Below are 24,530 nucleotides of genomic sequence, written 5' to 3' on the forward strand. Positions count from 1 at the left end.
GAAGAGGAGTCAGATCCCCTGGAATTGGAGTTAGAGATGGTCTGCTGTGTAGGTGATAGTAACCAAAACTTGGTCCTCTGGAAGAGCACATAGTGCTGTTAACGGCCGAACTCTTTCTCCAACCCCAGGAGGACTATTTTGAGAGGTCAGTCCAGCCAGTGCATAGGGAAATGACCTTGCCCTGGAGCAACACTAGCAGGTCTCTGTCCATCTGACCTACCGTGGGCTTGTCCAAGGCCTTTGGAGTGCAGATTGCCTCAGTACAAAGCCTGATGTGGAGCGTGTGCTTGCTGCCTCCCCGGAACACCATAGAGTGTGTATCTTAACCCACAGGGCACCATGGCTAGCTATGCAGGGAGACTCAAGCATGAATTGCTGTTCCACGCCAACTATGCATCCTTGTGATTGGAATGTGTTATCCTCACCAATCAGCAGGTACCACCAAGACCTCCCTTGTAGCTTGTTTCTCACAATAGGATATTCAGTTGGCAGTTTTACTTCAGTGCTACTTTGAATGTATTTAGCACAAAAATTTGGGGCCTTACCATGAATTGTGGTAAAGCTTCTTCCCTCCAAAACCAGCTGCTTCACCAGGGTCACTCGTCTACCCCAGGAGTGCCTTTCCTATCTGATTCTCAGCACAGGAGTGTGATGGACATTCTAATACCATTGCCGTTTGTTCATAGCTTAGAAATACTGAGAAGAAAAGTGAATAGCGTTACATGCTTATTCACACAGGAAACATAAGGTTCTGTTCTGTGAGTGACTCATGCATGAGTAAAGAAAACGAGTTAACTGCTGTAGTTGCAATTACAGGGCCAGTGAGCAGGCCCTGTCGCTCCTCATTGAAATTGGACAAACTACCAAATAGCTGCAGAAATCCCTGATCAAAGCAGTCATGACTAAAAGTTTGCAGAATTTTTAGTGTGGTCTTGTATTGCTAAACATTCTTAGAAGTTTATGAAATATGCTTTTGTTTGGTTCTTGGGATCATAGTTTGGATCCAGTATCCTGAGTGTTTTGGTTCTCAGAGGCCATGGCACTTTTCAGGTTTGTGTAAATCCTAAATTCCCACTGCTGTGCTGAAATGGTTTCCTCCATTAACGTCTGTTCATTGTGATTTTTGTATGTTGTTTGTTGTCTTTTTGAGATAGGGTCTTTCTTACTACATATACCAGGCTGCCCTGGGAAAACAGTGTAGTCCAGACAGGATTTGAACTCATGGTAATCCCCTTGCCCCTCAAGTGCTGGGATTACATATGTGTGCTGTGAATGACTTCCAGACTGTTGAGCAGCTAGATAATTGTGCAGGGGCCTGAGGGAGTCACTTCCTTAAAGCGCTAGCATCTGGTCTAAGGAGCAGTCTTTTCAGCAGAACCAGGAATCAAATGTATTTACTTTATGTCCCTGTGAAAGTCAGAGATAGGAAGTTTTTTAAAGGAGAACCATCAAAGAGAATGTCCTTCCTAACTTGAGCTGGGACTCACAGAGATGTGCCCTGTGAAAGCCATGTATGTCTCTAAGGCTCCAAGGGAAAAGAACCAGGGTGGCCTGGAGGGTCTGCATAAGGCAGGGAATGATTCCCCCTGAATTGAAGACTAAGAGAAACAAAGCTAGCATTCTAATGTCACCTCTTTCCTCAGAGTGTCTACCCTTACTAGGTTTGGATTCTCCCAGTTCCCTCCCATATCCATCATGCCCAGACTCATTCTCGTAAGAACTTAACAAGGCCATCTGACTAAGTTATGTGTAGGGTAGGAACATGCTGTTAGCTAGCACTGTGCCAGCCCTTGCTTAAATAAGGGAGTCTCTTTTCTGAGTGAAGTCTTCTCTGTATGGCTAAACCATTGGGGGAAGAAGATTCAACCTTTAAAGAACGCACATATTACCGTGGTTTAAATATGAAATGGACCTTGTAGGTTTATGTAAACAGAACCCAAATGTAGCCAATATAAGGAGCAGCCACCACTCCAGGGACTCAAAGGGAGTGCCCAAAGGAAGAGATTACACCCCTCCCCCTCACAGCTGAGCTCTAGATCTTGATTCATACCTCATTAGAGAGGATGTGGCCTTGGCACACTGCATAGCCAAAAATGTAATACAGTTCCTTGTTAGTAGAACTTGCTGCCAGCCTGCCTTCCAGAACTTACTGAAAATTTTTCTTTAGAAGAGCCAAGGATAGCTGTTCAGAGGGAAATGTCACCCAGGGGGCATCATGCTCCATCACTGTTGGAGGCAGTCTACTGGGTGAGGGTCCCAGAGCCATTGAAGTGTAGATCCTTGCTCCACAGTATCTCCAGTGCCATCCACCCACAAAACTCAAACCGACATTATGCCAGCCTCCAAATGAAACATGTGCACATGCAGTTCCCAGGTCTGAGTTTGCCAGTTCGGCCGGTGAAGCACTGAAGGGTAAATTCTTATCTGAGAGGCAGTAGATCAGTAACATGGGATAAGGAAGAATGCCATCTCCTCAGGATTGGGGCTTTTCTTTTGTTCAGCCTGGCACTTGTTTCACGCTTTCTTGCACTTCTGGGTTTATTCCGGGCTTGTCCGTGTAGTGACTCAATTCTAAGGGCCGATTGAAGATTAGATTTCTTTCTTGTTTGCCTCCTAAGCCATGGGAGGCATTTGGAGCAGCTTTTATCAAGTGTCACATGGCCCGATGACATTTCACATGTCTTGCTTAATGCCTGTGAAGGTGAAGAGCACCACTGAAGCTCCAGTTGCCTGTGAAACCATTCGGGGATCTTGCCTCTGAGAAGGGTTTGATAATCCACTGCAGGGTTCTGATTTTATTCATACAAGGTGGGTGTTCTGTGCATGTCTTTATGTGTTGAGATGATACTGCTTCCAGGAGAGCTTGAAAAGACCCTCTCCTCCACCACAGCTTTGAACTGCTAGGTTTCTCTGTGGTTTCTTGCTTTATAACACAGTGCAATGTATAAGTCAACCTTTTGTTTGAAACATTAGGCGTCCTCAGCTGGAACCTTGATTCTGAGTTGTCTATTTTCTGCACTGCTTCCTTTTCTCTACATCTGGTCTCCTTCTTTTTTTGTGTTATCTTAACCTCCTAACACCCCCAAGGACCTTATACTCATTAGATGAATTTGGGGGAGGTTCAGACATTAAATTAAGGCTGATTATAAATTCTTTAAGTTTCCTACTTGTATTTTAAACTAGATTTTGTTGGATAACAACATAAAACAGAGTAGATTGTTACTTATAATCTTACATCCTGGTAACCATGATAACATAAAAGCAAAACATGCTTGTGGTTTGTATACAAACATATCAAAAGCTATAGATAAGATGTATTGGTTACCGTCAAATGTGTTAGTATACTTGTGATTTTTTTTCCCAGAAACAGAGTATTTGTGGCATATCACCATTTGCTCTTAATAAAAGTGTTCAACTTGATAATTCTGCAGCTAAGTTTTCTATACTTACAGTGTTCTTACATATAGAAATCGTGACTTTTGGTTGTAGTGATGGTATGGTATTTCATTAAATGAATATATAGTAATTAATTTCACCTTTGCCTCTTTCTAGATATTTTAATGGTTGCCAAGTTGTGACTGTGTGCTTGGTCAGCTTTTAGATTGGTTGTATTCTGCCCTTTGTGTAAATCCTGCTCCTAGACTTGGTGGCTCAATTCCTATCAGTGGGATTTCTGGATGAGAGGTTAAATGCATATTAATCTTTCTAGATAAACATTGCAAAACTGGATTCTACAAAGGCTACCAATTTTTATTTTAAACCAAATTTGCGTTCTTAATTTTTGTTTATGATATACTGCTAATAATTGTACAAAATTATGAGCCACACTAAAGTTGTTAGTGTTTATTTGTTTGAGACAGGGTCTTAGTATAAAATCCTGGCTGGCCTCAAACTCAGATCTGCCTGCCCCCTGCTATCCACAGTGGAGTGATAATATGCATATGGTATGTTTGCAGTAATCAAGTTGAAGCCTTTAACATATTCATCACCTTAGATATTTGTCATTTGTTTCCAGTAACAACATTGGAATCCCTGTCATAGCTATCTTGAATTTCAGTGCAGTATTATGATCCAGAGTTGCATTTTCCACACCCCCACCCCTGTAAATGTCCAGCCTTAACTGTGCCTGTGTGGTAAGTTAGAAGTATTGCCTGTTTTCTTCGGTTTCTCTTTAGTTCGAGCTGAGGCTTAGCATCTTTCCACTCTTCTTGTCCGTCTTCGTGTTCACTCTGCATCCCTTCACTCTGTTCCTTGGATTTGAACTCTCTAATCTGGTGTACTTTGCTGTGGGCTTTAGTTTTCTCCTTTTTTCTTCTCCTTTGTCTTTTTCCCTTCCCGGAACGTTCTTATTTCCATCACATTGACTTACATGAGCACCTGTTAAGCATGGAAAATTAGTCTTACTTAATATACATTACATGCATTTTGCCTTTCTTGGGCTTTTTGTTTTCATTAAAACAGTTGATTTTACTTTAATGTAAGGAATATTAAACATCCTTTTAAAAATGAAATGAAAAAGTAAAAGATTGATGCTGGTTAAGAAAACTTTGACCATACTTTGTGTTGTTTGGGGGGCTGAATAGTTACAGTTCGGGGCTACAAGGTGTCTACACTGATCTAGTCAGTCCTACATTCACAAAGACCTGTAGCATCCCATTTACCAAGATTACTTATAAGGAGTCCTCATCATCGATGCCCTTCTCCTCTGCTGCATTGGCCCCATCAGTTTATTGGCACTCTGGGCAGGTGAGCTCCCAAAGTCTTTGACTATTAACACCGGAAAGTAGTCATTCTGGTGAGATCATTTGTGCAATCAGAAGTTGTAGGTAATTCTCACTTCTATATCCTAACTGTGTAGACTTGTATCTGGTTCATGAAACATGGATATTGAGTGGATTTGGAAGAACAAAAGGTACAGGGGCAAAGGTGACCAAAAATAAAAGGCTGGAATGGAGATTCATTTGGGGACCTTTCAAGTTGACTAGATGGATCTCACAAATACACGCCTAGAATGTGCAACGTCTCCCTTTCCTGCTGTCTTAACTCCTAGTCAGTTAGCGTCTAGACATCTGGGGTGGGCTCCCAGGTAATGATAGCTTATTTATCTCGCACGTGTACAAACTGAATGTATGAATGCTTGTATCCAGTGTTGACTGAACTCTTCTCTCCATGTTCACACAATTACTCTCCAGACTGCTAGTGAGATAATCATGTCTTCTCTCTTGAGTAGTGTTAGAAAAGTCACCTCACAATGAGACCAAAAAAAAAAAAAAAAAAAAAAAAACAAAGAAAGAAAAAAAGTCTGACCCTAGTGGATTTCTCTCCAGAGTTCTTCAACAAACAAACTTAAAAGGATTGTAATTAATAAAAATTGAATATACAATGTGTTGTTACAATTTATGTAAACTAAGCTTTAGTCTAAATCCCAGGAAAATAGTAGGTTAGTTCTTTATTAATTACATATCTCCTGAGCAGATTTTAAATATTTTTGACAGTTCAAAAATCTATATTTAGGGGTTGGGATTTAGCTCAGTGGTAGCTCGGAGCGCTTGCCTAGCAAGTGCAAGGCCCTGGGTTTGGTCTTCAGCTCCAGGGGGGAAAAATTTTTAGCCGAGTAGTGGCCCATGCCTTTAATCCCAGCACTTGGGAAGCAGTGGCAGGCGGATCTTTGTGAGTTCGAGGCCAGCCTGGTCTACACAGCGAGATCCAGGAAAGGTGCAAAGCTACACAGAAAAACCCTGTCTCGAAAAACCAAAAAAAAAAAAAAAAAAAAAAAAATCTATATTTATAGCCATACCATGATACAGTACTTACTTGGTTTGGCATATGATATTTTCTTAAATATTAATAACTTAACTTCTAGTAGAGTTATGGCCTCTTTTTCTTTCTGTTTGACCTGTGGTGAACAAATAGCTTTCTTTGCTCTTCATAGTTTTCAGAAGACAATCGACTCAATTAGTTTGTATTTACCAGAACAAAAGCCCACAGTCAGAAAAATAGATGGAATTTTCTGAGAACTGATGCTATTAGACTTTGACTTCTGTTATTGTTCAGTGACACTAGAACATTAGTGAACAGCCACGATTACTCAAAGTGATCATGATGTTTGTTAAGCAAACATCTCAGACCAGGCTGAGGAGATCATGAATGAATGGTGTCATTAATTAGGCTTTTGACCAGACAATTTTGCTGTGTTTTAGTGATGGCAGTTTTGTTTTCTAAACAGTATATTGACGTGAAAGATAAATAGAGGTACTGAGACTGTGTCTCTGGCAAAGGAAGGCTCAAACATGGCTTCCCGTGTCCAACAGTTTTGTGCTACTTTGATCCAAGTTATGTCTTCAGCTTTTAACTTATTAATCAGGTTGACTACATAAGGCTGACGGAAATTCACTTGTGTATTTGTCTTTGACACTTTGCACAGGAGGATGAATGAATATGACAATGGAATCTACTTAGAAAAATGAGTTCCTGGAAATAAGAGTTTCTGTGATTTGTTATACTAAGACAGGTCTGAGGGTGAACAACCTTCTTTGTGGTAAACCAGTTGTCCCTGGAGAAATGGAGCAGATAAAAACAGAATTCTCATGTCAATTGTGGCAAATGTAAAATGTATAAATTACCAGGAGCTTTTGTGAGGCCTCTCTGGTTATCCCTCAGAATAATCATACAGCGAATGTGTGATTCATTTCTTTAAAGTGTGGAGGGCTGGGGAGGTGGCTCAGTGGGTAAAGTCCTTGGGAAGCAAGCATGAGGACCGGAGTTTGGAGTCCTAGTGCCATTTAAAGCCAGGCCCACCTGTAACCGGGCATTTGAAGACGGGGGGTAGAAGGGCCCTGGGGGCTTGCTGGCCATGCAGTCGAGTCAAAATGGTGAGCCCCAGGTTCAGTGAAGAGACACTGTCCAAACAATAATGTGAAGAAGTGACCTCGGGCTCCAGATACACACACACCAATAAGACAAAATAGTTTCTCATGTTGTACAAGTTAAGAGGGGATATTGTCAGCTTGTCCAAGTTTAAAGTGCCTCTTACAATACCAGGTAGGAGAACAGGGCCAGTTTCCAGTGCATTGTCTTTCAGTGAAGTAGGTACTTGCTTTGTGTTACTAGAACATGACCATTAAGACCATTTTTTTTCCCATTGCTGTCCCAAATGTTAGATAATTGACCCTGGTTTATGTTGTGTGTTTCTAGGTGAGGCTACAAGTCCCATTGAGGTCAATTATTAGGTGTAAGTGTTTATGTTTATAACACAGTATTTGTGTTTCAGGAGTCCTCACCATTGGTCAGGTAAAACATGTTAATTATTGTCATCATGAGGCAGCACAGTTGCTGGGCAGCAGCATTAGGAGTTGGTCACAACACATTGAGCTGTGCCACTAGGGAGCTTCCTGCCCAGGTACCCTCTGGCCTTGGTGTGACCCATAGGGAGTTGGATTACATCAGTATTGGCCATGAGCTAGAATCTGAGGACATTTCTTTCTTTTTTTTTTTTTTTTTTTTTTTTTTTTTTTGGTTTTTCGAGACAGGGTTTCTCTGTGTAGCTTTGCGCCTCTCCTGGAACTCACTTGGTAGCCCAGGCTGGCCTCGAACTCACAGAGATCCGCCTGGCTCTGCCTCCCGAGTGCTGGGATTAAAGGCGTGCGCCACCACCGCCCGGCTCTGAGGACATTTCTTATTTCCCAGTATGTTCTGCTCCACGCTGAGACTGAATGCACTTGTGGAAGAGTAACTCAGTGTCTGTAGTTTTATGTCCAACTAATTTTTGCCTCATAAAATTACTCTTTTTATGTCTTAGTTTTACTGATAAGACATTGGAATTCATGCTAAGTTCTGTACTAGGTGTCTTTCTTATATAGTATGCTTTCTCTTTATGGCTTAGGTGCTGTTATCTCCACTAGTAAAGGCTATTGTAATTCAGAGTAGTTGAGCAATTTGTTCCAGATCTTTAAGTAAATAGAAGAGCCAAGACTGAAGTCTAGATCACCTGGTTCCAGAATTTCATGGCCTCTCTACTTACTAGCCTCACCCATAGGAAAGTATGGACAGCTACATTAAACAGACGTGAAAACCATGTAAAGAACCCTGCAGGTACCACCCAGCAATAGAACTTCCTTAGCAATGTGATGTCCGCGTTCCTTCCCTGAACTTTGTTAGACAACCCTCCCCTCTACCTGTATGTACTTCCAAGGGATGGTCATAATGAATAATTTGATACTCATCTTTCCAAATATATATGCAATTGCATACATTATATATAGATAATCTGTATACACTTCTCATGTATCCTGTTGTGTAGTCATTAGTAGGCATTTTTATTTGCTAGCATCTCCCGAACATATTTCTCTGTGTGTGTGTGTCACTGGGTGTAATATTGTTTCACTGATTACTTCACATGGACCTTTTACAGAATGGCAAAATTTCTTTTAATATGTCATTTACCTTGATTTATTTTGTGAAAGTGCTAATCAATCCCCTCTCTTGAAATTCAGATTGTTAGAAAGTACAAAGTTGCATAAACTTACTTCTCCCTCCCCTCCGCTTTTTCCTCCTCCCCTCCTCCCCTTTGATTGGGAACTGAATAGGTGTTGGCTTTAGAAGCAACAGACTGCCTAAACAGCAAGAACTTGCCAGAATGTGGCCCTGTGAGAAATAATGCTAAAACTTTCTTGGTCGTATGGCCCAAACCTGCTTCTGATGTGAAGTATTTGCTTCAAGTTACTTAGAAAAGTTGTCCAACCCATTTATATTCAATTCTGTCATATTGCAAATGAATACATTTAAAAAGGGATTTAGTTTATGTATACAAGTGTTTGCCTGCATGGATGTATGGGCACCACATGTATGTTTGGTGCCTGTGGAGGCCAGAGAGGATGTGAAATCTCTTGGAGCTGGTGATGCGTGTGGTTGTGGGCTGTTCTGTGGGTGCTGAGAATAAAACCTGGGTTCTCTGGAAGAGCAGAAGTACAATTAACCATTGAGCCGTCTCTCCAGCCCCTTCAATTTTGTTAATTATTACTCTACTGCTATTATAAGCTATTTTAGATTAAAGGCTAATAAATGTGTGTTTACATAGGCAATTGAAGCCACTCTGATTTCATTGTCTCACATTTCCACATCTGGAGGCACGGCTGGCGTCCAGGTCATGTGACGGTCCAGTGAGCGTTTGGATGTCTGCTCTCTGCATGGGCAACTCTGCTTGGACTCTGACTTTCCTCAGTCTGCTTTGGGATTTCTCTTTACAGTGCACATAGATTTATTTTTAATTGCCATTTTAAGTGAATAGTTGCTACTTTCCAAAGACCTCTGCTTTTGAAGAAGAGAGAGTAGAGCAGTAACCAAAGAAGCCCTTTTGCATCTCAATAAAAGATGCTCTTTCGTTACTGAGACAAAAAAAAAAGCCAAAAAAATTCCAAATCAATGGATGTTCACATTCTGAGTGCCTCATACTTTTTGAGCTCCTAGGAGCATGCCGGGGAAGGAGAACAGACCTTCAGTAGTGGTGGCCTTGTCCCATGCCCCTTTCTGGAGCCCCTTTGAGACTGCTGCTTTGGAAGCCACTAGGGAATGGGGAGCCAACTACTTTAAGCTACTTTTTGGATGTTGTTAATTTTTTTAAACTTTATTTATGTGTATGGATGTTTTGCTTGCATGTATGTCTGTGTCCCACATGTGTGCAGTACCCATGGAAGCCAGAAAAGGGCATTGGATCTCCAGATCTGGAGTTGCAGATGGTTGGTTGCAAGTCTCACTGTGGGTGCTGGGAATTGAACCCAGGTCCTCTAGGAAAGCAGACAGTGCTCTTAACTGCTGAACCATCTCTCTAGACCTTTTAAACTAATTTTCTTCACTTTTAAAAGAGAATCTTGGGTGTAGAAACTAAAGGAAGGAAAACATGAAAAAGAGAACTCTTTGAAGAGCAGGCTCCATTGCATGTGAGGAGTTGGTGTGGTGGTTTGAATAAGAATGGCCCCCATAGGCTCATAGATTTGAATGTTTGGTCACCAGGGAGTAGCACTCTTTAAAAGGATTAGCAGGTGTGGCCTTGATGGAGGAAGTGTGTTAAAGGAGCTGGGCTTTGAGGATTTAAAAGCCCAAGATCCGGTCTCTTTCTCCTGCCTACGGTTCTGGATGTAGAACTCTCAGCTCCATCTCCAGCTCCATGCCTGCATGCTGCCTTGTTTCCTCCATGCTGATAATGGACTAAACCTCTGAAACCATAAGCAAGCCTCTACTAAATGCTTTCTTTTATAAGAGTTGTCATCATCATGGTGTCTCTTCGCAACAGTAGGACAGTGATTATAACAGTTGACTATTACACATATTAGTGGTACCAACCATGTTTGGGTCGGACTCCATGCCTTGTAGTACTATATACACCTGCAGAATCTTGAGGTAGGTGTGGCAGTGCCTGTATTTTTAGAGCCAAAGAAAAATACTCAGAAAGGTTTATTAATTTATCAAAGTCACAGTGAGACTTAAGTGTAGCTCTTTCTGCTTCATAATTCATTTTTCTAAAACTAACTTGTTTATTACTTCGCCTAGTCCCAGAATATCACCGTCTCCGAAAACCTAAAGTTTTCTTCTTCACTTTGTATTTTCTTGACCTGTTACCACTTCAGATGCTGACCACAGGGCTTCTGCAGGACAAGCGTCCTGGGGGAGACAATCACGTGGGGTGCCAATCAGTCTTGACTGTGCTCCCATTAGCTTGTAGCTGACAAGCCCCAGCCTTCAAAAGGGAGGGGCTTGCATAAGAATAAGAGGGTAAGAGAAGTAGAGTTCCAGTGTGGGCCACCAGAGCCCTGTCCAAAGGGACTTTAGTGACACGCAGACTGCTGAGGAGGTGAGTGAGGGAAGGTGAGACTTCATGGGAGGCAAAGTTTGTTATTGTTGATGTTGTTTGATGAAAAAAATTGGGGTGAGGGATGGGGCCGGAGAGGTGGCTCAGCAGTTAAGAACACTTGTTCTTGCAGAGGACCCAGGTTAGGTTCCCAACACACTGCATGACTCACAACCACTTGTCCCAACAGCTCCAGTGGATCTGACCTCATGTCTCCTCACAGGCCCCTGCATACACATAGTACTCACACATACACTTGAGAACCCCTACCACATACAAATGAAATCACCTTTTTTTTTTTAATAAGAAGGGCAGAAAATGCAGCAGGAAGGAAACTAGATGGTTTTGTTCATCTCTGCAGTGACGTTGAATGATCAGTTAAGGCTGAAAATAATAAAATTATACCTACCACAAACATTAAAAATAATGAGGAGAATAATCAAGGTACATTATTACATTTATTTATTTGTTTGTTTATTTGGGGGAAGGGGATGCATGTGGAACAACTCACAGGAGTGGGTTCTCTCCTTCCATCATGTAGGCCTTAGGGAGTCACCTCAGGTCATAAGGCAGTAAGTACCTTTACTGACAGAGCCATGTCACTGCCTCAAATTACACAAAATAATTTTTAAAACTTAATAAATGCTTTGGCTGTTTTCCATCCCATACACAGTTTCATGCGATTTTATCTGGACTGGGCTCTGATGTGTGTTTACGGTCCTCCTGGAACCACACCCATTGCATCTCACCAACTTCGTCCTGTCCTTAATTCTTTAAAGTGGTGCGAGAGCAGCAAAGCCTTCAGAAGCAGCCCATTGCCAAGCTTTTGGAAGTTTGTAAGCATTTTTCCCTTTTCGAATATTGAAGTTGTCTCAAATACGAGTTTGGTAGCGTTCTTCTGTCACCGGATTATTATTATCATCCCACTAAAACGTCCAGTTTAATTTTATAGTATTAACAGCTCATTTCTTTCCCTCATACTTGCATTTCATCAGTTAGTAACTTAATTAAATCCTGTAATAGCAGAAACAAGTCTAACCTGTGTGAACAGGTTTGGAAGCAAGTACAGCTAGCTAGCTGTTTTGATAAACATTGCTCAACCGTGTGGGAAGGGCATGGCCAGGCTTAAGTCAGCTATTACCGCTGACAGTGAGTGGTGCTTTAGTCATCTGCATGTATTCCTGTACTTTACAGCGGGAGGACTTAATCCAGGCTGAGGATTAAGTAGAGGCTGTGTAGTTAGAAGAGTTTGGGATGTCCTGGTTTTAATGCCTACTCCTTAACTGTTCAGAGGAATTATTTATTAGAGGTATCTCAGAGACTCCAAAACCTGAACTTGATTTTATTCCTAATTGTGTATTAGATTGTAAGTGTGAAGGGTACTGTGCTGGCTAGTTTTATGTCAGCTAGACACAAGCTAGAATCGTCTGAAAGGAGGAAACCCCAATTGAGAAAATGCCTCCATCAGATTCAGCTGTAAGGCATTTTCTTGATTAGTGATTGATGGGGAGGACCCATCCTATTGTGGATTGTGCTATCCCTGGGCTGGTGGTCCTGTGTTCTATAAGAAAGCAGGGTAATAAGCCAGTAAGCAGCACCCCTCCATGGCCTCTGCTTCAGCTCTTGCCTCCAGGATCCTGCCCTGCTTGAGTTCCTGTCCTGGCTTCCTTCAGTGATGGAAGTGTAAACCTAGTAAACCCTCTCCTCCCCAACTTGCTTTTGGTCGTGGTGTTTCATTGCCCAAAGATAGAAATTTGTACCAGCATAGTGGGGTATTGCAAATTGGGGTACAGATCTGACCATGGTTCAAGGAGAGTTGTGGAAGGACTTTGAAACTTTGGGCTAGGAACACCATTGAGTGTTGAGAACTCAGCGGGGTATTCTGCAGGAGCTTGAAAGAAAAGCATGATCAGAGTCGAGGATGGAGGCCTGCCTTGTGAAGCTTCAGAGGGAAACGAAGAGTCTCTGGGGCCTTTTGTGTGAAGAATCTGTGGGGTCTGGTCAGCTGGAGCTGAAGAATCAGCTGTGATAACAAGATACCAGAACCTAAAGTAAAACCTTTGCTGTGCCAGGAAAGGGACTAATGGTTACAGTTACCCAGTGATTGGTCTGTTTCCTGGTGCTGCAATGAAATACCTTTGTAACAAAAGATTTATTTACCTCCCACTTTTGAAGGCTGGAAACCAAGATCTGGCAGCCCCATCAGTTTGGTGCCTGCTCAGGGCTAATAGTGCCTTCAGGAAACAGGAAACTGTGCAAACTGAAGCATTTGCATGGCCCAGAAATGAGCTACAGAGGAGCTAGTGTGAGTTTCCCTTAGAAAAACTCAGTCTGTGGAGGACTCACCTTGGATCCTGCTAGAATCACCTAAATCCTTTTCCAGCACAGTGCCCTCAATAGTTCAAGGACCTCCCTTTATGTTATACTTCGTAAAGGTCCATGTTCCCTCCCAGCATCACACTAGGGACGAGGTTCCCAACACATAAACCCTTGTGTGGCAAATTAGTACCATGAAAGTGTTTTTCTTTGGCCCGGGAGGCGGGGTGGGGGGGTGGGGGGGGTGTGGGGTGTGGGGGGGGGGTGTGGTTGTGAGTGCTCCAATCATAAGACTGTAGGTTTTTTTGTTTTTGTTTTTTCCTTTTTGTTTTTTTGAAACAGGGTTTCTCTGTGTAGTTTTGGTGCCACTGTGTGGACCAGGCTGGCCTCGAACTCACAGAGATCCACCTGGCTCTGCCTCCCGGGTGCTGGGATTAAAGGCGTGCGCCACTGTCGCTAAGAATGTAGGTTTACGGCAGAGAGAACAGGTGGAAAACATTTCTTTTCGTCTTGGTGCTTGTGACCTCTGGACACTGGGCTGAGTGTATTATGTGTGTGCTAACTCAGGTGTCACCAGATAGCTTCCACTGAGCTCTTCCTGGTAGAGGAAAGCTCCAAGGAGTCTGTGCAGATGAATTAGAACATAGAGTTCATGATCTACTGGCTTGTTACAGGGCGTTCTTTAAGAGACAGTCCGAGTCACTGAACATCAACGTTTTAATTTCTCCATTAGACATTCCTGTCCGGTTGGTTGCTACAGATTTGATGCTGACAAGGCAAAGGATTCTGTAGAGTGTCTCTGAAAAGATGGGTTAAAACAAAAGGAATAGGTAACTTTATGAAAAGGAGGCTTATCTTCCTAATACACATTTATTCATTTCACATAACTTCAGACTTACTTAGTTTGGTTTCCATTTTATGATGTCTGGTTCCAGAATTTGTACAAACGTGTTTAAAGAACACAAAGCCACAGCCTTTGGAAAGACCAACAATATAGATAGCTATGAATAATTGAATCTCCCATTGGGTGTGATGGGGCCTTGTGTCTCATAAAATATAGTACAGAATGCGCATGTAGTTGTAGCCTGGAGCCATTATTTATGCCATTACGGGCATTGTCATCCAAGAAGCCCAAGTCTTCTAAAGTAGAGGAATCCATGGGGCTACTGATGGAGGGACTACTGAGTTTTAGGCTCTGGCTCTTGAGGGGTCTTTAGATATAGTCTGTTGACTAGCTTTGGCCCCCTATTTGGTGGAGGGATTCCTGATGGCCAAAGCAAAATGAAAAGCCTCACAAGATGCACCTTATCTATGAGACAGGAACTGATTCGTTTTCAAGCAAAACAAATTCCTCTTCAAAACTCAGAGAGGAAAGATGTCAGAAGGGATTGGAAACTGTTTTCTCCTTCAGCAGAATACTGGGGTATATGCAGTTTTCCTAGTATCTGTGGAGATGGGATGTCTCACCAAACATTTGAGTAATGAAGACCTTGCTCTAGGCAGATGGACTGAGCAGTGTGGCCCATGTAAGATCAACGGAGTACTCATTTGGGGGACTGGACCGCTCACATTTCACCGGAAAGTCTAAAGCTACCCCACCCACTCAGCCAAAGCTGTTGTTAGCTAAATCTTGATTGCCTGTGCCAACATCAAGATACTATTTTAAAAGTTATTTGAAATCTCTCTCACTCACTCCCCCCTTTGTGTATGCACGTGTGTGTTTATAGACAGTGTTTCTGTGTGCATACAGTGGTAAGAGGACTACTTGAAAGACAACCACCCAGCTATTTCTCTCCTTTTATCATGTGGGTCATGGGGATCCAAGTTGTCAGGCTTGGAGCAAGTGCCTTTATCCTTTGAGCCATCTTGCCAGCCCTCTCATATATAGTTCACTGAGATAATCTTTTGAGGTTTTGAGGGGTAGGTATCAGAAAAGGGCCCAGACAGCCTCTTGACAGCCCCACTGGTTGGTCTCAGAATTCTGGGCCTTTATCAAGCCTGTTGATCAACCGGGTGACAGGTCAGTGACTTAATGAAATGGAATTTCTAAAAATACTGCCTTCTTCCTGGCCTGCTTCCTTATCTGTCACTGTGATGTTACTCAGATGTTTCCTGACTGTCCTGGTTGCCTCTGGAACTAGACAAGAAGTGAGTGAGAAAATGGAGGTTGGGTAAGAAAATACCAATTAAAGATTTGGTATGTACATCCTCGTCAGATGGTGTGCCACACTTGTGCCTCACGGCTTTGTATTTTCAGCAGGACATGAGCGTCTTGCATATCAAGTTTGGTCTTTTCACCTTTCTTTTCTTTTTTCACTGTTTCCTGACCTGTTTTTTTTTAGTTTGAGGAAGTGGATGTAGGTGAGAGTTGGTCTGGGCAACGGTGATGTATGGATGCACTTCCGGAATCGGGACTTGCTTTGATCGAAGGTCATTGTGTGGCAAGGAGCAACCCCCATGGGTCAAATGCCCAAGGTTTGGTGGGAGAGCTTTGGCTTCCTGTGACAGTAGTTTCTTTGTGGCACTAGAATGCCACTGACTTGTTCTCTGCATTCATCTCATTGCTCACCTCTAGTTCTTGTGTCTCATTTTCTTCTTAAAATTTCTAGTACTTAAAGCTTATGTGTATGTGTGTGTATATATATGTATGTGTATATATATGTATGTATATATATATATATATATATATATATATATATAGAGAGAGAGAGAGAGAGAGAGAGAGAGAGAGAGAGAGTGTTAAATCAAATGAGTATATGACATAAAATTCCAGTATTCTAATTTAAAAATCATTCTTAAGGAGTCACTTACTGCTCTTGTGGTACAGTAGGGGACCAGTAAATCACGAAAGAGTTGAAGTAGCTTAAATGATGACAATTTAAATGTAGGACAGTAAACTAAATCTGCTGTCTTTATCATTCAGTATTGTCATCAACATCTGCAATTCCGGTTCTCTCCCATTCATCACCCTCCAGTCTGGAGAAGGAGACAGTATGTCAAAGCAGATCTTAGATAAGATGCCATTTCACCCTGGGACTTGACTGCTGTGTTTGCTGTTCAGTTGTTTACTTTTTTCTGTTGACTTTCCTTTTCTTTGATGCTGAAACGACACCTGGACTGTGTCCTGGATATGTTTTGGAAGTAAACCTTCTGCCCTTCTTACCCTGTGATTAGTCCATCAGAGGCTGGTCTCCTGAGGAAGACCACTCCTAAAGTAACACTCACATCTCATTGCTGGGAGAACTTCAAGGAATGATTGCTACCTCCCCACTTTAGATGGAAAGTGGGTGCCTGTTATATGGTGCTGCTTTAGAAATAGGCTCGACTCTAAGTCATAATGACTTGTATCATTTTTTAAGCTCATAAAGAAATCATGGCTTAAGATAATGAAACCCTAAACCAGTGGTTCTCACCCTCCTCATGCTGTGACCCTTTAATACAGTTCCTCATGCTGTGGTGACCCCCAACCATAAAATCATTTTCGTTGCTCCTTCATAACTGTAATTTTGCTACTGTTATGAACTGTAATGTAAATACCTGTGTTTTCCGATGGTCTTAGGTGACAACCACTGCTCTAAATGGATGTCATTTTGGTTTTCTAGTTTCTTAGAAAGAAAGCTGTGTTTTATTGTTGTTTGGTTGGTTTTCATTTTCTTTTCTTTCTTTTTTTTTTTTTTTTTTTTTTTTTTTTTTTGAGACAGAGCCTTATTTTGTAGCCGAGGCTGATCTTGAACTCACTCTGTAGCCCAGACTGCCATCAACCTCACAGCAATCCTGCCTCAGTCTCAACTGCTGAGATTTCATTTTAGAGCATCACATTCCACCAGGAAATTGTTCATTTTACAAGTTCATCATTTATCAGTTTACAATTGGTATAATGACGATCCACACAGCATTTCAGTTTTTAAAAGATTTCTCTCTAGATTTCTCATTCAGGTGTCACAGGAGCGGTTCAAGAACGGAAAATGTTAAAATACCATCCATGTAAGTTAGGGAATGGTGAGAGCTGCAGAAACAGAAGTCAGTTGCTGTGCCTTAGTTCTCTGTCCCCTGCCTAGAAATTGTTCCCTGGAATGTGCTTTGTGTTGTTTGGAAGTGTTTGGAAATTGGAATGTGCTCTTTCCTCAGTATTTTATGCCTGTTGTATCTGATACTAGGGACATTTGCAGCACCAATGACAAGGGTCTGGAGATGCTAAGGGAAGCTACACTTAATGATGCCCATTCTATGTATGACGGAGTAGCAAGAACAGCCCCTCGTGGAACCATTGGATGCCATCACCCATGCATGTCACAGGTTTCTACCACTCTCTGTAACTACCCCAAAGTCTATGATCATATTTAGGGCCCTTTGCTTTGATGTGCTCATTATTGTTATAACACAGTGGGATTTGAGCCTAAATGTCTGAAATTTTTCCTGGGAACTGGAGACAATTTTATTTAGAAGGATAGTTGTGAGGTTTCTTTACGCTTGGATATTTTGTTGCTAATTTTGTGATTGCTTTCAAAGTGAGTAATTCTAAAGCAAATTAAAAGCACCACTGAAGAATACAACTGAAGATGCTTGTGTGCTGTGTATCTGCTGAACTTTAAGGGCTATGACGACAAGGGCACAACAAGGCAGAAGGCTCTAAATGTGGCCATGTCTGCCTTTGGGGTAGCTGCAGACAGAGCAGGGGTTCAGCTTCTGTCTCATGTGCTTAATGTGCCAGAAACCCAGCATACATGCCTTCGCATCCGCAAACTCTTATCATCCAGCTGTTTACCCAAAGAAACACCTGGGGAAAACTGAGAGATGTTATGTTGGTTCTTGACAGCCCCGTCCCACTTATTTGGGCCCTACCCACTGTGTCAATCCCTTGAGCAAGAATGTTGTGGTGGCTGGGACTTGTGTCAGAGGACCAATGTTCATATCATGATGGATGTGGGGAAGAGAGAAGATGGGAGACCATACATAATATCTCCTCAAGGACCCACTCTAGTGACCTACTTCCTCCAGTTAGGTATTGCTTTTGAACTTTCTGGAATCCCCCCTCCCCCAATGGCTGTACAAGCTGGAGAATAAACATTCAAACCTCGAGCCCATGCAGAAGGTTCCAGAGTCAAATCACTCTAGCATTCTTTTATTTCGGCTCATCTGTAAAAAAATAAAAGTCTCTTAAAAGTAATAGTGATGCTTGATGTCATAGAACAGCATTAAATTTCTTGTCATTGGCAGCTTTACATATATACATTTAGTCCTCTTAACGGTCCCAGGTAGCTTTGTTTTCTAGGACACTGAATGGGAAAGGGCAATAGAAAGGTCACTGGACACAAGACTACCTAATTCCAAAACTTTTATCTCATCCCTGATTTTCCATAGCCATACTACAGAAAGAACTCTTCCAGTTAAATAGTTCAACGGGGGTGGGGGGGTGGGGGGGTGGGGGTGGGGTCAAGATCAGCATCACAAAACAATAAACTGGCAGTTGGCCAGCATGTGTTGTTTGATATGATAACTGAGTAGAAGAAAGTTCACTTCTGGATATTCTGGCCCAAGCACATGACCCCAAATGAATTGGGAGAACACTCCAGGGACCAACTGAGATTCTACAAAATACTGTGTTTTTAAGACCTGCCCAGGTCGTCAGAGCCAAGGAGAGAAAGAGGAGAGTAAGACACAAAATTAACTGTTCATGGCAGGCAGGTGGATGGGGGTGAGGGATGGGGGGGGGGTGACTTAGAGGAGCTAGTGAAATTGAGAAGGCCATGGGTTGTATGACAGAGACTATAATATTCAGTTCCTGGCTTTAGTCATTGTGTCATGATTGTCTTGACACAAAGCTGGTGAAGGCTTTACCTCAGTTTCCTGTACTATTCTTGCAACTTTAAGAACCTAATATTTATTTCAGAATCACAGGAAAAAATGATGGAAAGCCTCTGGGGGGCTGGGGGGGGGGGCATCATGTTACTTATTGTTCTTTTTGGATAAGGTAACCAAAGTCTCAACTTGAGACAGCTTAGCTGAGATCCTGCAATATGGTAGTCACTGGGAAAGGAAGAATATTTAGCCAAATTTTGAGGAGAGAAAGGCCGTGCCCCAGTCCATTCCTACTGTTGTAAAAATATCATAAACAACAGAATGTCTGACCATCCTCAGGATAGGAAAGAAGTTGAAGGTCAGCTTAGTCTTCCTCTGGGGCTATTAGCATCAGACCCTTTTGTGGTAGAAGGGACAAGGGAACTCTTGGGTCTTGTTTTTATAAGGACAGTAGTCTCATCTGTGAGGGCTCTATCATGATAATGTAATCACTGCCCCAAAGCCCCACCTCCTTACACATTCTCCTCAAGATATAAAGGGGGTTTCAGTAGTCATATGTAACGCCATGTTGAGCACTGTGCTTTGAGGCCATCACATGTCTAGATATAAGCATGTTACAGGCATTTTCCCCTGAGCCAAACTTCATGCCCATTAGATAGTTTTTATTTTATACTGAAAAAAAAAATAGAATCTTTGTGCCTACTGAAAACAAAGGAAAATATAAATATACTAACATGTGTTTTGGCATGCACTCAATATATTGTGTAAACAGAGCAATGTCGAGAGAACAGTTATGCTGAGGTAGTCTAGCAGTCTTGTGACTCACTGCTCTTTGAGTTCAAACCAAATAGGTATGTGTTTACCTGGGAAAATAAAAGCTTGTCATTAGAAACTGTTATTTCTTCAAATAATATTTACAAAGTCTGAAATTTCCCCTCTGGTTGGCCGTGTTACACAGTTCAATTCAAAGCACTCAGAAGAAGCCATCTTTCTGTTCTCTTAAAGCACAGTTGGGTTGAGGAATGGATGTGTGTGTTTGTTTTAAGATGTTAGGCCAAAAAGAAGAATGGATGTTTAAAAGGAAATCTCATGGAGATTGTGAAATTCTGACAAGTAGAATTGCAACGGAGATATTTTTGAACTGTGTGATAGGAGAAAAGGTACTTTGCCTTCGTCTGTCTAAGCAATTGAATGGTAATTGTGTCAACTCCGTGGGTTAAATTTGTAGTAGAAAACTTCAGTCATTCATTTCCTGGGCTTTCTTGTCTTCAACAGTGCAGTACAATTACCTAAAATCTTGGCTGAGATCATTTGACAAGATTATAAAATGCATTAAAAAATGTCAGTGTCTATGGGGGGAAAATGTTTTTATTGTGAATCTTTGTATTTTTATTATTGTAGTTATTAATGATTTCTGAGATTAATAATTACATTTCCAGGTTTTGACCTTAAGCAGGGCATGACGGCACCTACTTCTAATCCTGGAGCTTGTAGGGCTGAGCTTCACATTGAAACCCAGCCTGGGCTTCATAGTGAGTCCTCGTCTCAAAAAAAAACAAAACAAAACAAAAACACTGAAAAGAATACAAAGAAAATGAGAGGAAAGGATGTTGACCTTTGCCTCTGATTTGTGGGTATCTGTGTTTCACAGAGACACAGAGTACTGTTTGCCAGGACATTGTGTAATAGCTTGCTGTGACACTCCGTTTAATAGCATGTGATTCCTGGGGGCATTTGACAGAACTGGATGCCTTGGGAAGCCCAGAGTTACAAGCCTCTGCACTTGAGTTTCGGGAGGCCAGACTATTTCGGGGTTGTTTTTGAGACATGTAACTCAAATCTGTACGCTAAATTTAGTGTGTCAGCTCAGTGGGCCTTTGCTTTCTCTTTCTGCCTTCCATGCAGGATGAGTAGATGCGCAGAACTTTTGGAGTGGAGAAGGGAGATGATGTGTATATGTGTAGTTGTATTGGGGGAGGGCACTCACCTTAAGGACTTCTGTTTTTTATTGCTTTTATTGATTATAAAAGTAATGTCTTGATTACAGTAAATTTTCAAACTATGAAAATATGCAAAATAAAGTCAGCCAGGATACTAGCAATGTGGAACATAGACTCAAATCCTTACTTTCTGTACATTCATGTCTACTATACATTACCACAAAAGCAGGATCCTGTCAGATATGATGGTACACACCTTTAATCCCAGTACTCTGGAGTTGAAGGCAGGAGGATCTCTGTGTGTTCCAGGCCAGCCTGGTCTACATAGCAGGTTCCAGGCCAATGTTACATGGTTAGACCCTGTCTCCCAAAACCAAGCCAACAAACAAAGCATGATCATGTCATATACTTGCTGACTATAAGCTTGATTAAAATTCACACTATGTATCAGGGCACTTTTCCATGTCTTAATCATTTTCTAATGCACTTATACACAAGAGTAGTAATTCTGTTCCTTTTCCAAAAGTAGACTATTTCTCAAGACCAGCTGGTGCCAACTGAAAGCCACAGGTCAGAAGTCAAATATCATCCCAATTCTTAATTCACAAGGTTCTTCCTTGTAGCAGTTGCTGGTATAAAATATGTGCTACTGTATATTCATGAACAGACTGTCTAATTTTACTTCGTCATTCAACTTCAGTTGAGTCAGGGATGTTTTGGGGAAATGAAAACAACTTACCTTCCTCTCCTTGAGTCTTCTGGTTGGGGCCCGGTGGCTGGGGTGGTGAAGGGATGGGGAAGCTGGGGTGATGGAGGGATAGAGGGGAAGTTAGGGTAATGGAGGGATAGAGGGGGAGCTGGGGTGATGGAGGGATTGGGGGACGGGGATGCCCAAAGCACTACTTTCTTTTTGATCACACAGCAGAAGGATACTTAACTACCCAGCTCACTGGGAATTTCATTCTTTCCTGAACCACCTGTCTCTCTTTCCTACTGCCCTCTGACCCCAGAAAGGGGAATAGTAGGAAAGGCCACGGGTGAGGGAAGGCCACAGGTGAAGCAAGTAGGCTTCCCTCAGCAACCTACTTGTGCCGCCACAGAGCCTGCGCTGGCCTACCATGGAGGGGTTGTTTTCTTTCTACTTGGCTTGTTTGCTGGTTATAGTTCATTTTACAAAGAAAACATTTTTCTTAAGTGGTGAAATAAAACTTTTTACCTCACCCCTCCAACCCAGCCCCAGCTTGGCTGCAGACCAAACCCAGGGCCTTAAGTGTCTCCCACTGAGCTAAATTTTTCAGCCCCATATTGCAATGTTTTTAAGTGTATAATTTAGCAGTAGTTCCTTTCTCACTTCTGTAACAGAATACCTGATAGAGACAGCTTAGAAGAGGAAGATGGGAACCAGGGCCAGGACGGAACACCTAAGAATTCCCCTTCCAGTAGCTGCTTCAGCTACCTATGGGCTCTGTTCCATCAAGGCAGCACAGCTGGGAGCCGCTGTAAACACGGGAGCCGTGGAGGGCATGGCACACGCACACCATAGCAGTGGTAGTGGGAAGTCACAGTGGTAATGGACACTGTCCCTTTGGAGAACTTTCATCACCTCAAACGGAAAACTGTCTGCTGACTGTTCAGATAATGGAGGAAACCAGGTCCTTAATGCCAACAGCGATCGAATCTGAAGTGAACTGAAACAGTGACAGAGGAGACACAGAGGACTTGTCCGCCATTGTCCCTTCCTTCTGCTCTCTGCCCACTGGTGGTCTTCCCTTTAGCAGGGCAGTCCCCAGTCCCCACTGTAGTGCTGGCTTGCATTCCGAGCATGTTACCCAGAGTCGTCTCTCCTCCAGCACAGGGCTCAGTCTTACTGTTTTATTAATGTGTGTGTGTGTGCCATGTGTCTGCGTGTGGAAGCCAGAAGTCAATGCTGAGGGTCTCTTGTAGTCACTCTGCACTCTTTTTTTGATACAGGTTCTGTGACTGAACTTGAAGCTTGATTGTAAGCACAATCTGCCACATCAGCGTACACGTGTGCGTGTGCGTGTGCGTGTGTGTGTGTGTGTGTGTGTGTGTGTGTGTGTGTGTGTGTGTAAGTGTGTGTGATTTGAGACAGGGTCTTGCTATGTATGTATCCCAAACTGGCCTGGAAGTCACTTGGGAACCCAGGCTAGCTTCCAACTTGCCATCCCCCTGCCTCAACTTTTTAAGTGCTCGGATTATAGGTGTGCATTGCCATGCCCTGCTCTTCCATGAACATTTCTGAAGATTTATCCTTGTTTTTTTAATATTTCCTATAATCAAGAACTAGAAATTATGGAGCATAAGTATCATTAAAGAATCGGATGAAGCCGGTGGCATTGGCATATGCCTTGAATCCCAGCACTCGGGAGTCAGAGCCAGGCGGATCTCTGTGAGTTCGAGGCCAGCCTGGGCTACAGAGCGAGACCCAGGACAGGCACCAAAACTACACAGAGAAACCCTGTCTCGAAAAACCAAAAAAAGAAAAAAAGAGAATTGGGTGAATGGGGCTGGGCTCCTGCTTCGTGGCACAGTAAGTTCCTGTCATACTCGGGTGCCCTGAGTTCTGTCCCAGCCATTAAGAGAAAGGCTTTGGTAAATGGTACCTTGCCTTCCTTGCATGATGTTTAGAACTGGCTGTTGCTTTCATTTAAACTGAACACAGACTCACCTGCTTTTTCCCACATTGGCTCATTTTGGTCCATAGGTCCGAGTTCCAAGTGGACTCCTCGCTTCCTTAGCTGAAGTATGCTTTGCTTATGGTCCGGGATGTATAGTGATTTAGTGGTAGGTGTTCAGTACACTATGTATGGGCTGTGGAAACCTTGGGGATGGTTTGTTAACGCCACATGCAATGTGCTATTCTGGCATGCTTGTGGGTACTTGTTCAGTATAGAGTAGCTCTTAGGTGGGAACTAAGGTAGTGAGAAGATGGGCTTGCTTACTAGACACTAGTAGTAACTTATTGTGTGCATTCTCCATTCATCAGACATTAAAAGCCTTTTCTAGGGAAAGTGCTGTTCTTCGCAGCTGAAAATTGCATGTTACTGTGGACTTCGGATGAAAACTTTTAGATTAGCAAATGGATGTGCATTTCCTGGGGGTTGTTGGACGTTTCAGGCCTTGCTGCTGTGATTGGCTGTAATAGAGAGACATGCTGGTATCAGACCCTTGCTTGCTTGCCAGCTGGAATAATGTGTTTAAACAGAAGAACGTGTAGTTTTCTAGCTACATTCTTTAAAACAAATTACTAGACTTAAAATTCTTAGTTGTGTGTTTTGACTTTTAAATGGAATATGAATGAATAAGCTCCCCCGTTCCCCCTCCCCCACTTCTCATCTCTTTCTGGTATACCATTAATTTGAAAAGGTTGTTTTGTTGGGGTTATCTGGCTTTACAGAGGAAGAAATGTGAGGAAAGAAATCAGTGAGACCAGGGAAATGGCCCCATCAATCACATGAGAGGCTCTTTTAGGGAAAAGGTGGGTGTGTAAGCTGCAACAGAATGTGTGAATGCAGATTTTAGGTTTATGAAGTATTATATTGTTCTCACAATCATGGCCAGAGATTGTAATAAAGTAGAATCACTGAAAATCACTGCTTCAAGAACTGGTA

At 42.4% G+C, this 24,530-nt stretch overlaps 1 protein-coding gene across 14 annotated transcripts in view; it reads left to right on the forward strand.

Moving 5' to 3' along the window:
* Sgms1 (sphingomyelin synthase 1) overlaps nt 1-24,530 on the forward strand; it is a 277,830-nt gene that overhangs the window by 201,141 nt on the left and 52,159 nt on the right. The gene's annotated exons all lie outside the window — the stretch shown is intronic.

This window comes from Peromyscus californicus, unplaced genomic scaffold (genome assembly GCF_007827085.1).
Source record: "Peromyscus californicus insignis strain IS unplaced genomic scaffold, ASM782708v3 Scaffold_4__1_contigs__length_199733344, whole genome shotgun sequence".
NCBI lineage: Eukaryota > Metazoa > Chordata > Mammalia > Rodentia > Cricetidae > Peromyscus > Peromyscus californicus.